This window comes from Aedes aegypti, chromosome 2, assembly GCF_002204515.2.
Source record: "Aedes aegypti strain LVP_AGWG chromosome 2, AaegL5.0 Primary Assembly, whole genome shotgun sequence".
NCBI classification, from domain to species: Eukaryota; Metazoa; Arthropoda; class Insecta; order Diptera; family Culicidae; genus Aedes; species Aedes aegypti.
Window position 1 is genome coordinate 33,596,946 of NC_035108.1, and position 13,841 is coordinate 33,610,786.

General features: G+C 34.1%; 1 protein-coding gene across 11 annotated transcripts in view; it reads left to right on the forward strand.

Moving 5' to 3' along the window:
* LOC5565097 (contactin-associated protein-like 4) overlaps nt 1–13,841 on the forward strand; it is a 310,029-nt gene that overhangs the window by 56,712 nt on the left and 239,476 nt on the right. For 2 of the 11 annotated variants that reach the window (XM_021840466.1, XM_021840468.1), the window contains exon 1: nt 9,053–9,215. The exons of 7 other annotated variants lie outside the window; for them this stretch is intronic. The gene's annotated coding sequence lies outside the window, so the exon portion shown is untranslated. Of the gene's footprint in view, nt 1–9,052; nt 9,216–13,841 lie in introns of those variants that run through there. 2 more of the 11 variants (XM_021840471.1, XM_021840472.1) reach the window with 2 other exon arrangements.

A 13,841-nucleotide genomic window follows, 5' to 3' on the forward strand; every position in this document is an offset into this window, starting at 1 on the left:
CTGTACTCTTATGCGACTTAACTTATGATAACAAAATTTATTTGACAGCTGCTACGGATTGAGCCGATTTACTATGTACGAGTATACGGAAAGAAACTAAATGTAAAGTAAGGTGGGGCAAAAGTACGACCTTAGTGATATGCACAATCAAAATTTCAAAAAAAAAAAAACAATAGCAGTCGAAACAAAACAAAGTGGACCTTCAACATATTAGATATAATTTTGCTGAACAAAATTGTGTCAAAATATTTACCCATTTTTAGTTATAACAGTTTCAAGATTGATTGTCTTGAACGAAAAAATATTGACACTTTTATGACAGATATGCTTTATACCAGCCATAAACTTATGTTAACAGAAAAATACACACTTAATTTTAATCAAAAAATTGCCCAAAACAGGGTTAATTGTAATTTGCCCAAAAATAGCAGTTTTTCGCAAAACTAAATGAAAATGTTAAATTTTGGTGACATTTTTTGCACGATTGGACAATATGCTAATTTTTCCGTAAATTCATACATGGGTCGAACTTTTGCCCCAATATGGGCCAAAAATTGTTTCCAATTTATTATGCAAAAACTAATACACCTTAAAACATCCTAATGATAAGCCTAGAAACGCCCTTACATAAAATATTGAAAAAGATTTTATCTTTATTTGGTTCCATGTAACGGAAGTTTGAACAAAAATTACAATATTAACGTCGAAAAACAACAAAGTAACATAACTTTTCCAAATCTCAATCGATTTTTGTGATATTCGGAGCGAAAGTCTCTTACTTAAATAGCATTTGAATCACCATGACATTTATTAGTTTTGTTTTGAATTGAGCTAGAAATCTGAAAAAGAAACTCTTACCCCACTCGATCTTTTGCCCCACTTTACTCTACATATGAACTCATAAAATAGCGTTTTATGCGAGGACACCCATTGATCAAACGATTTCATACACCATTCAGTGCGGATGTGATGCATTTTGAATGAGTAAACGACTTTGCTCGTAAACTGATTTGCGACTTCTGGTTGTCTGGGTTATTTTTTGACTAACATTTGAAAAAAATCGATGCAACAAAACTGAAGAACAGAGATAATCGATGCTTAAGGTTTCCATAGAAACTCATACAAGAAATATTTCTGAAATTTAATATTGAAGGTATTTTATGAAAAATCGATAATTATTGCAACGAATACAGTGAAACCTCCATGAGTCGATGTTCCATGACTCGATATCGACTCATGGAACCAGACTAAAACCATAATTTCAAGGTTACTATGATGGTCCCTTCAAACAGTTTTCCAAGGCGTTTGTATCAAAAACTCGATATTTTCATGAGTCGATGGTCCGTTCAAATATCGACTCGTGGAGGTTTGACTGTAGTACTTAACGGATTTTGTCACATCCTGATCAGGCATTGTAAAGTTTTAATTGATTTTGATGTACGATCATAGCAAGGAAATAAAAACATCTCACTGTAACGGTCCATGCTCCGCAAGTTGCTACAAGCTTTATAAATAACAGCAGAGAAGGATAGTCCAAAAGAGAGAGCGATGGTAAAACCCATTTTTCTCAAATTAATTAACACTTTAAGCGTGGTAAAGATGGATGAATGATGGGTGAAATTATGAAAAAATCTAGTGCTTAGCTGAGATTCAAACCCCGCACTCTTGTATGCTAGGCGACGTGACCCAATAACTCAGAAGGTTACAAGTTTCGTTTACTATAATAGATATGGCCACATATATCGAGATGTTCGGTAATCCATTGGGGTAGGTGTTTTACTCTACCGCCATGTTAAATATTTCCCAAACATCCTATAGCAATAGTGCCCCCAGATTTGGAGCTTATTTAGATGGGTTTCATCATGCACTGTTATCTCCTCAATATAATCAGAGCTGTAGCAGTAACCGATAGACATACATTCATGATGTGTTGCGAGTCATGATTGAAACCGAGAGCGATAAGTGAGAGATACCCGCAATTTCCTGAGAATTCAAGCCACGCATGATAACATTTGCGACATATGGTGTTTTCTTACTCGATATAAATATTTATCTTGACTGCAAATCGTTTTAAAATGTGAAAGAGTATTTTAAATATGAATTCTTTCTCATTGCTATGTTAACAATGCGTAATTATACTTTTTTAAATAGCCGTAGAGCATATACCATCAGCCTAAGTTTTTTGTATTTAAAGAATTAAATCAGACAAAATATGACGTATATCAAGCAACTTAATATATATGATCATGGGCGTAGCCAGGATTTCCATCAGGAGAGGACAAAACTTCAAATATGTATTCACGAACTTACATAATCTCGGCACCCTTTTTGTACGAAACGTTTACCTAACAAGAACATCTTCCCTCCTTTTGCTTTCACAGTGAGCCAAGTAGAGTCCAAAACACACCTTGGTTCAATTTGTTGTAGAAGTTTGAATGGCAGAATTCATATTGACAGGAAACTTCAGTCTTGCCGGTTATTGAAATGGAATGTTTGAAAAAATTTCACACAGGTCTTCCAAGAACTCCCTAAGATTTATTCCACTAGTATTTCTTTCAGGAAAAAAAACTCTAGAATTTATCCAGGCATTAAGCAATTATTCATCTAAAAAACTCAACAGAAAACCCCACAAGAAAATGTCAGGGGATTCCTTTCGAGATTTTTACAGGATTCGTTTCGTAGTTTACCCTCTGAACGATTTGGTTTGCATCAACAAATGTTATGTAGTATTTCCACATCAATTTGAATTGATTCGAAAATACTGTCAATGTATTTTCTGGAATCAATTTAATATTTTTGTAAAAAAAATAAATTTAATTTAACTTTCATCATCAAGATATTTATTTAGTCATTACTCCTGGTAATCTTTCTGTAACTCTGCCATGAACATTCCATTGATTCCATTACGGGTACTTCTATCGATCTCTTTCCTGAGGAATTTCTCTCAATGGAATTCATACAACAATTTTATCAAAAAAGCTCTGAGTGCAATCTCGGAAGCTTTTTAGTATTTCATTATTTGTGGCATATCATTCTTTTTAATTCAACACCAGCAGCTACACGAGTAATCGAAACAAACCGTTCAGATCACTGAAATTACTGTAAAAGATTCGTATAAGAATTTAATTTAATTATAAAGGATTTCTTTAAAATAGTAACATTAATCCACAGAAGCTTATCTTGAAATCCTTATATAGTTTGAAACAATAACGCCAGAATTTCATCCAGAGACTTCTGTATACATTCCCCGATCATGCATCGAAAATACATCCTTTTACTTCCTAAGGAATCCCGTTTTCTTACTCCTTAAAGGGTTTCTACATGTTTTTTTTTAAATATGCCTTGCAGAGGCTTATGGAATCCAACAAGAATTTTTTCTTGAAGTCTGCAGTTGTTTTCTTGGTGTTCCTAAAGGAATAGTATGCAGTGTTCGATAGCAAATAATATCACTTGATCTATTTCTGACTAAATTTTAGAAAAAAAAACAGAAGGAACTCTTGAATGTCTCCAAATTTTCCATTACATTTTTCCGGGATTTTTTTTTCCTCAAGAATTGGGGGAGATTTCCTCAAAGGAGAATCCGTAGATAGAATACTTGAAAAAAATCTCTGAAGAAATCCCCAAGAGTTGCGTAGAGAAATTTCTGCATGAATTGCTATGTTATATTTGTGCAGTACCTAGATTAATATTTAATTTAGAACGATCCTGGAAGAAATTTACAAAGAACTAACAAGGAAAATATTTAAAGTTTCTGAAAGAAATTACATTTATCAGAGGTATATTGCAAACGTTTTTGAAGAAGCTGAAGAGGTTATTACGGAAAAAACTAAGGACACAAAAACTAATTTAGGCAAATAACTTTAAAGAATCCCTATAGGCAAAACTTAGTGATGTTCCTAGTTATATTCCTAAATTAATCATTGAAAAAATATTCCTGTGGGAATTACTCGGTAATCTTAGTAGTTTTCTGAGGAATTGTTCAAATTACTCAAATAAAATTTAATTTAGTGCAAAATCTTTTAGGGTTTCAGAAAAAGAATTTATTAAATTTCTGTATGAATCTCTGAAAAAAATGGAAGAAATTCTTTTAGAAAAATATTCAGAAGATTTTATCCTGTACAAAGACATGGAGAAACCCTTATAATTCCTTAGTAAGTTTTTTGCTAGAACTCTTCAAGTTATTCGTTATGTTTTGAAGAAAATCTAAGCAGAATACTTGAAATGCATGGAAGTATTTCGAGGAACGATTTCTGCATATAAATTCTGAAGTAAGTGTTCAAAAAATTCCTAGAAGAACGGACAAAAAATCCTGCAGAGAAATCACAGAAGATCTCATAAAATTCTTTAATGTATTCTTAGAAGTACTCCTGAATGAATTCGTTTTATGACAATTGTGCAAACATCATGACAAAATGCCTTATGAATATAAAAGCTGAAAAAACTGCTAGAAGTGTTAACAGCCTAAGAGAAAATGTAAATGCTTTCTGGTCATGAATGTAATTTCTGAACGTTTGATTCTCTTGCATCTTAGCATTTAATCATAACAGATCTAATGAAGCATTGAATAGAGCTTAACGGTCTTTGAAAAAAAAAAAAACACTTCAAAATGTTTTGCAGATACATAGAAGAGCGGTTCCATTTGAATTCGAATGTCGGTTTATTTTTGTATTTTTTGATTTGACTGAAATTTGGCATATGCTTTTTTAATACCCAAAAATGCCTATTTGCATCATCGGTTCGCCATTTTTACCCTAGCGTTTCTTTTGAGAAGGGCCTAAGAAAAAAGCCTTACCAATTTTCAAAAAATTCAGAAATTATTTGCATCATCGGTTCGCCATTTTAATCCTAGCGTTTCTTTTGAGAAGGGCCTAAGAAAAAAGCCTTACCAATTTTCAAAAAATTCAGAAACTATTTGTCTGATCGGTTTGATGTCTTCCGCAAAGTTTTAGGTTATTGTTGGAACTATCTGGAAAAATATACACTGTAAAAAATATGTTTTATTTTTTTCGAAAATAAAGCTTAAAATCTATTTTCTCAGAAATCGTTTTTTTGTTTTTTTTTATTTTATTTTTTTATATTTTAAAGTAGACAAAAATGGAGTCTTTTGCACAGTGGGTCAAGATGGAGAAATCATGGACAAAATAGTTATGATTTAAAAAAAAAGGTTGATTTTTCAATATGGTCTAAATAAACTTTTTGAATGCTTTTCGACCCGATTTTATGAAAGTAGGCAAAATTTGCGACAAAAAAGGAATATGACAAAATTTTTGCTACCGTTTCCGGGATACAGCGATTTTAAAATTAAATTTACTGAAAATTCACAACTTTTGGTCGTTTTCGGATGTTTTTCGAGTGGATATAATAAAGATTTTTTTTTTTCTGGAAGCGTTTTATTTCATGTTCTTATACAATGATGGAGCGTCCTATTTTGATACAGATTTCTTACTTTTTCATAATGTTTACAATTTTTCATTCGATATTCACTTTTTGGATGTATTCAGGGACGTTGGAATCCGTTGTCTCAATCGATGTTGCTGACGTTGCTTCTAATGTCTCCTTACAAGAAACATTCAAGTTGGAGTTCGTTGTTCTATTGAAGTTGCTGACGTTGCTTCCAATGACTCCTGACTAGGAATATTCATATTGGAATCCGTTGACTGTATTGAAGTTGCTGATGCTGATGCTTCTATTGTTTCCTCTTCCATGCAAACATCTTCCTCTTCACTACTTGATAAGTCATCACTGCTTGATAATGCTGTTCTTTTGGCCAATTGTAAACGACACGAATCGCAAATTTTAAATTGTTTACTAAGCTGATTTTCATCTGCAAATCCTAGTTCAACTAATTTGGCAATATTACTTTCCGTGAGATTTCGGTAACTTTTTGAAATCACATTTACACACCTTTGTTGATGGTGTTCATTTTATACTTAATTGTTCTTAGCTATCTTTTACTTTTCACTTGATTATCATTTGCTTGTTTATCGCTTGCTTGTGTCTTTGCTGCATCAGCTCTTTTTTATTCCAACATGGGTACTTGAATCAACTATTAGGTACGTTTCTGTCCGACCACAAAAATATACCAAAGTACTGTACTTTAAGAAAACATCAGGTATATTTGTGTGAGATAACTGGGCACGTTACTCCTCTACTCATAAAGCTTTTGTTTTCGAATGGAAATATTTCATTTTCTTAAATCGATATAAATGCATTTCACGTATTCATTGCTTTATATTCGTTATTTTGTTATTTTTTAACTTTTAACATTTTGTTCCATATTTTCTTGATAATTACATGAAAAATTGAAATGAAAAATTACCAAATCACTATTTGTTCGAACATTTTAGTCAAAAATTATTTGCTCTTTCAGACAATGAACAAATTTCTAGGCTTATGAGCCTCGAAAAACATTCGAAAATGACCGAAAATTGAAAATTATACCATAATTTTGTATTAAAATCGCTGTATTTTTAAAACGGTACAAATTAGCCTGATTTTCCCGTACACCTTTTTTGTTGTGAATTTTGCGTACTTTTATAAAATCGAGTTGAAAAACATTTAAAAAGTTTATTATGACCATTTTCAAAAACTCACCCTTTTTAAAAAAAAAATCATATTTTTTTGTCCATGATTTCCCCATCTTGACCCACTGTGGAAAAGACTTCATTTTTTGTCTACTTTAACATATAAAAAAATAAAAAAATCAAAAATGCAATTTTTGAGAAAATTGATTTTTAAGCTTTATTTTCGAAATATAAAAAAAATTACAACATATTTTTTTACAGTGTATATTTTTTCCAGATAGTCCCAACAATAACCTAAAACTTTGCGGAAGACACCAAACTGATCGGACTAACCGTTTCTAAGTTATATTTTTTTGAAAATTATTAAGGAATTTTTTCTTAGGCCCTTTTTAAAGTAAGGCTAGAGTCAAAATGGCGAACCGATGATGCAAAAAGGCATTTTTGGGCATAAAGAAAGCATGTGCAAAATTTCATCCAAATCAAAAAATATAAAAATGAAATTTGGGAAAAAAAATCGTCATTTTCTGTGGAACCGCTCAGAAGTGCTTCTGGCAAAACTTATACGTCGACCAAGTTTGTCGATAAACTAGAAAAGGCTGTGAAGTTCTCATTAAAACCATTCCTACTAGCTGGATCAAGACCGCTCATAAAATTTGTCCATCTCCCGCTTGTTGTTTGCATCTTAGTAATTCCAGAACTGACTTTGCGGCCGGATATCTCAAGACGTGTACCAGTTAGAAGGCGGTCTTCGGGAGAGTTGTACAGGACGCTCTCTTCATTTCAAAATATGTCACCACTATGCAGCGGTAGTGTACAACGCTACTTCCAGTGATATATCTCGGAATTTTAACGGAATTTGTCTTCTAAAAAGATGATCAGAGCGAGCAGTGCTTCCCCGAGGGACCCTATAAAATTCCAGATTCATCCACTACGTAACGATGGTGTGCGTGAATACTTCCAGTTTGTTTTAATAGATTAATCCCTATTTAAGAGACTACACAAGACAAAATTGTCCTGTTAAAAGTTGTTCAAAGTAAGCAAAGATTCCCTGAGGTAAAGAATTCCATAAAAAAATCTTCTAGGAGTTCCACTATGGATTCATTTAATGATTTTTCAAGAAATTTCTCAAGGGTTTCTTTCAAGAATGCCCCTATGAATTCCTTCAGGGATGCTTCTTCAGATTTCACACATTTGATCGTGGATTCCTACAGAAATCCCCCTTCATGAAATTCCTTAGGGATTTCTCACGAATTTTCTTAAGGACTCATTGAAGAACTTTCCCAGAGATTACTTGAGTAACTTCTCCCACGGTTTAAATGATGAATTCCATCTAGGATTCCTTTTTCTTTCCTGATTGATTCTATAGTTTATTCAAACAGAATTCCTAAAACATATTCTGCAAACATTCTCCGGGGATTCCTTTATTAATGATCCCCTAGGAAATTATCCCATACATTCATTCCGGAAATTCACCAAAGATTTCTTCAGAATTTCCAGAGCGATACAGAAAAACTTCCATAAATACCTTCGGAAATTCATCCTGGTATTTACTCAGGAAATTTCCAGAAATGCCTTCAGCGATAGATATATGAATACCTCAATCCCATCTCTCCAAATTCCTGCTAAATTTGTTTCTAGAAATTGGAAGTCTCTCAGGTATTTCTTCAATAGTTATCTTTTTTTCTTTTGGGTGACCCGAGGAATGATACAACTTTATTTTTCTTCCATACTGAGCTAAGCCAGTCTACTCTAGACTGTAGAATCCAGAGGCATATCGCACTTAATAAAAACCCCACACACAATTTTAGTTTATGGAAGGCATGTTTTAAATAAGTTCAACATCATAAAACCTAATAGAATACATGAATGTCCATAAATTCGAAAAAAAAAATGTATATACAATCGAGGGTCTACTGAATCAAGATATACCATGTATATGCTGCGCAACTAGGAATATTAGAAACGGTTTCAAGGAATAGTTTTAACAACCTCTTGTAGTGTAAACCTTTCGGGCATAAGAATTTGGAGTTCTGGATTGAGTTTTGACGAAACGGTGGTCACAACATCTTGTAGTAAGTAAAATAAATAAAAATGACTTTAAATTACTTTAAACTTTTTGTAAAGACATAGTAAAATAACACTATCATATATTTTAAGGTACTAGATACATTGCAAATTTTGTGTTGTCTACTTCAATATATCAACATATTCCGCCATTTCTTGTTTTCGAGACTGTCTTTTATTCACACAAGAAGCCGAGCTTCCACATTTCACGACGTTCCTCCGCGATATCGCACCGTACGATCGTCTGCACTTAAGCACATAATATCGTGTGCACATCGCATACACACGGGAGTTGGCTGATTAAATTAGCGCAGCACAGAGCGCTCTGCCAGCTTGCAAAGAAGCTCATCTCGGCTCGTTATCATCTTGATGCGAGAATCGCGCGCACAATTTCAAAGGAGGGCAACATCACTTGCAAGTAGGTAGGTACCTACGAAGATGTATGCGCAATGTCCACCGTTTCGGTCAGTCAGTACGGCTTAGGCCACCGTGGATAAAACATCGTTCCAAACGCGATCCCCCGTTTCGTTCCGTGCCGTGTGTGTGTGTGAATGTGAAATTTTCCACTCCAGAAGAGCAATTGGAGGAAACACAAGGTTCCAGCTCTGGACTGTGAGGCGAAGTTCAGTAAGTGTCATAAAATCAAAATGGCCGCCATAAAAAATAACGAAGAGGCTCCAGTTTCAAGTTCAGAGATTGTGCGGCAATTGTTTGCGAAAATTAAGTCGTTTTTGCTCTAGGGGTCATTACGACGACGGCGGCGAAGATATCGTCGGGCAGAGTAATTAATTAATTGATGAGTAACACTTAGTGACAAGTGCGAGTAGAAGTGGAGGCGCGTGGCCAATTGTAGCGCGGCAGTGAAAACGCTCTTCTTCTCAATTTATGACATTGACACTAAACGATAGGCTTCCGTCCGGTTTGTAACGACTCATTGGAATTAATGGCCGAGTGGTCGTCGCTAATTTTCTGTAACGAATGTCCCCAGCGGGCACTGTGAGTGCCAATATTTGGCTAGAGTTCGTTGCTCTTATCTTCTAAATAAATACACTCCAACCGCTTTTTACGAACATTATAAGGAGCGAAATCATATTAATAATAAGTTTTTAAGTCCGCGTATACTAAGCAAAGCCATGCTGAAGGTGTCTGGGTTCGATTCCCGTTCGGTCCAGCATCTTTTCATAATGAAAAATTCCTTGACTTCCCTGGGCATAAAGTATCATCGTACTTGCCACTCGATATACGAATGCGAAAAATGGCAACTTTAACAAAACAAAGCTCGCAATAAATAACTGTGGAAGTTCTCATAAGAACACAAAGCTGAGAAGCAGCCTCTGTCCCAGTGGAAACGTTTTGAAGATAAGAATATGAAGATACCAAAATACAGATCTACGATGTTCGAGTTGAAGCAAGGTTTAGGAACTCTCCAAAATTACCATCCATTCATGTTTTCGAATTCTGGATTAAGATGGCAACACTGTTTGATTGTTATCAAGCGCATTATTACATTCAGATGTCATGTATGTTACATTCAGTTGTCCTTTCAATTATAAAGATAACGATATCGAATGTTCACCAAAGCTAAAGGATGTGGTTTGTGTCAAAACACATATGTTTATGAACCTAGCAACATTGCTTGAAAATAATGAGGGCAAGTTATTATTCCCAAATTTACAGTAAGAAAATAACAAAGAATGTCCAGCTAATAATATCAAACAATGTGTAAAATATCAAACAAGTTCCAAGATAGACAGTCTCAACCTTCAGCAAAGTTGATGTCCTTGTCAAAATCATTATACCCCATCCCAAGTGCCTCAATTGGTCATATACAGTAAGGACCCGATTTTGTCAGCCCTTCAGTGAATTTAAGGCTGACAAAATCGAGAACCTTACAAAATCGGGACATTTTATTTTGGTTCATGTTTATCAACTTTTGACGTGTAAACATTGATTTAAGAACCTCGTTAAAATATAGAATTTTCAAGGGGGGAAAAGTCTTCTACAATTAGTTTTAATAAGGGTCTATCAAACAAAACAATTTTAATGTTTTGGAAATTTATAATTCAAAGAAGGTACATTTGAATACATTTATGGCAAAAATTGACTGAGAGACATAAACACAGTGAATGTACATAAGATTGTATTTAAAGATGAGTTTCAAAAAATCGTCGAATGCTGCATATATTTTTCTAAATGTTATTTTCACTCATATTTTGAAAAGGCTAACAGTGCCATAAACGTATCTAATAGGCATGAATCAGCTTATATTAGTCGAAAAGTCAATTTCTTTGCTAACAATTGATTTTACTGATAAAAACAATGATTGAATGTTTTAAATACTATTTTTTGCAAGAGTTCCAAGCAGGGTTTCACAGGGTTCGTCGAACACCGCTCATTTTGTTCAACATTCCAAAAATTTTCGTTAGTTAATAGCTGTGGGGGTGCTCAAAAGAACACAAAGTTGAGGCTTTGTGTTCATTGGAACGTAACTCCAGAAAGAAGAAGATGAATAATTTCAAGTATTGAGAATATGAGTATGTTCGGAGTTAGAGACAAAACGGTAATTGATATCAAATTTTCTAATGTACGACGATTTGGTTCGACCTCTAACCGTTTTTAAATCATTGCATTTTTTAGAGCAAAATTTTCTTTTTATTTTAAATAGCTTAATTTTGCTGTTCAAATTCATATTAGCCAGGATTCATTTATAACGTTACATTCCCCCCACTTTCGTAACGCTTTCTGTATGAAAATGTTAAAAACTTGAATTAGTCATAACGCTTGAGCTTACTCCCTCCCCCTTCGAGCGTTACGTAATTTGTAGACGGCGCTAAGGTTCAGAAAATACATCACGCTTTTAAGGAGAGGGAAGCTTCAGCGAAACGTGACGATCCATACAAAAATGTTGAAGTCTTCATATAAGAAATGGGAGGGACCTAATTTTGCGTGACGGGTTTTATGGACGCTTCTTGGCGTCCTATATAATCATACGAGATCAGTTTAAATGTAAACACGGCAAAACATTACAAACAATATTATGTTCTAAACTTCCTTTAAAAACACAAGCCGTTCCCATAGGGGACGTTAGCCACAAGGAAGGACGTTTCAAGAAATACTGTTTAATATGGTTATGCCCTGAGAGAGACTCGCGAAGAGGAAAAATATCAACGTCATATGCAGCCCAGATTCCCCTCTCACGAAACGTCAAATGCAGCCCACCGTTTCTATGGCTGAAAAAGTGAAAAGTATTGTGTTCAAAGTAAATTGTTATTAAAAACCTTAGTCAGCGGAGCAGTTTTTTCCAAAGTTACTGATAAATTTAAGCGGAAGATTAATTATTTTTAATGTGTGCTACGTTTGCTGGCATGAAATTTCAATCAAACGGCTATTTATGATTGGATGTGATGCAAACTCAATCATTTTTTGCTGGGAGGTTCATGTGAGAGTTTGAACGACTTGCGCATAATTGGTATAAACACAAAGTGGAATAAAAAAAAAAACTCAGCAATCACAGAAAAAGAAGACCTTCTTCGCGAGTCTCGTCTCAGGTTATGCCCTCTTCAACATCTAAATCCAATTTCGCTCACCGTTCCCTTATGGTACCTATCCATCTAGTATTCATTGCTTTCTTCTCCATGCTCCCTCTTACTTCGAGGAAAATAAACCGATATGCCGGTAAACAAATTAAAAAGTTCTAAACTTGCTGACAAAATCGGTATTGCTATTATTCAGAACAGCATAGTAATATTATTTTCAAGATCTCTCCAATAAGATGATTTTGGTTACTTGGAATACTTCTCACCACTTACATTTAGATTTTTTTTTTTCACATTTTCTCAAAATCCATCGAATTCAAAAATGGGACCAGCTATTAATTCATCGAGTATTATTAATAGGAATCCCACAAGATGGCACCTCTTGATGTTTGCTTAGTATGAATGTTTGATTTCCATCTTATTAGAAATGTTGTTCTACCCCATTACCCGGAACGCCATCATCCCGAATAAACCCGAATAACATTACCTCGAAATATCGCGGGGCAATGTCATTCAAGGTAATTGTACACTCATGGAAACCCCAGACAACCAGAAATCGCATCGAAGTTCACGTTAAAACTCGTTTATTCATACTAATTACATCAAACCCGCAAAACACCGTGGATAAACTCGTCAAATTGATGAGTTTCCTCGCATAAAACACTTTTTTTCTGAGTTTGTTTGTACATTTTGTTTCGTCCCGTACAATTGTACAAAGTAAGTTGAATCAATCCGTAGCAGCTGTCAAATCAACATTTTTTATCATAAGTTAAGTCACATAAGATAACACATTCAAAGTAGTGGCATTCTAAGAGATGATAATCGGGGATTGTCTTAGACATCCTCTTATATTTTTAACATTTATCCTTTTCCAGACAGTGTTGCCAACTATTGTTATAATGTTTTATCATTTATGCTACATTAACCCATGCCAATCCCAAAGGGTTTAGTGCAGTGGTTCTCATCGTTTTCAAAGTTGCAACCTCTTATTATTATTACTTTCAAATGGTGGTAGGTCATTTGGCATAAAACCATTTGGCATAATGGTCGTTTGGCATTATAGTCGTTTGGCATAATAAGTCTGAAATCAATAATTTCCTAACATGACACTCGTTTTTACGTTCCAATTGAATTTTTCTGATGACATCAGGCTTTTTGTAAGGTCAACTGATACAAAATGTCACTTTATTCAACAATCATATGCTCTCGAATAAACTAAAGCATATTAGGAAAGTTATTGCCAATAGTATTTTATTATTTATTAAGAAATTACCCTTCTTTCAAATATTAATTATTTTTTTGAGTTCCGCTATTGGAATAGATTTTTGCACAGAAGATTTTGATATACCTACCTTACCTTGATTTTGATATATTTAGCACAAATTTACCCTTCTTTCGAACATTTTTTTTCTGAATATGATGTAACTATAATTATCATCATATCATATCAGGTATAAAAACTGATTTGAAATTTAAATAAATTTCACCTTCTTTTATACTTAGGCTGTTCTTTGGAGCTACTTTTTAAGATATTGTTTTGCTTCCAACTGAAAAAAGGGTGGCAATCGATAACATTGATCTCCTCAAGTAATCAGCGAAAAGAGACATCAATTTATGCAGTTACTTTGATGAGTTGTGCTACTTTTCCCAGAATGTCAGTTCCCCGAATGTCGTTACCCCCGAACGCCAGTTCCCCGAATGCTAGTTCTCTGAATAT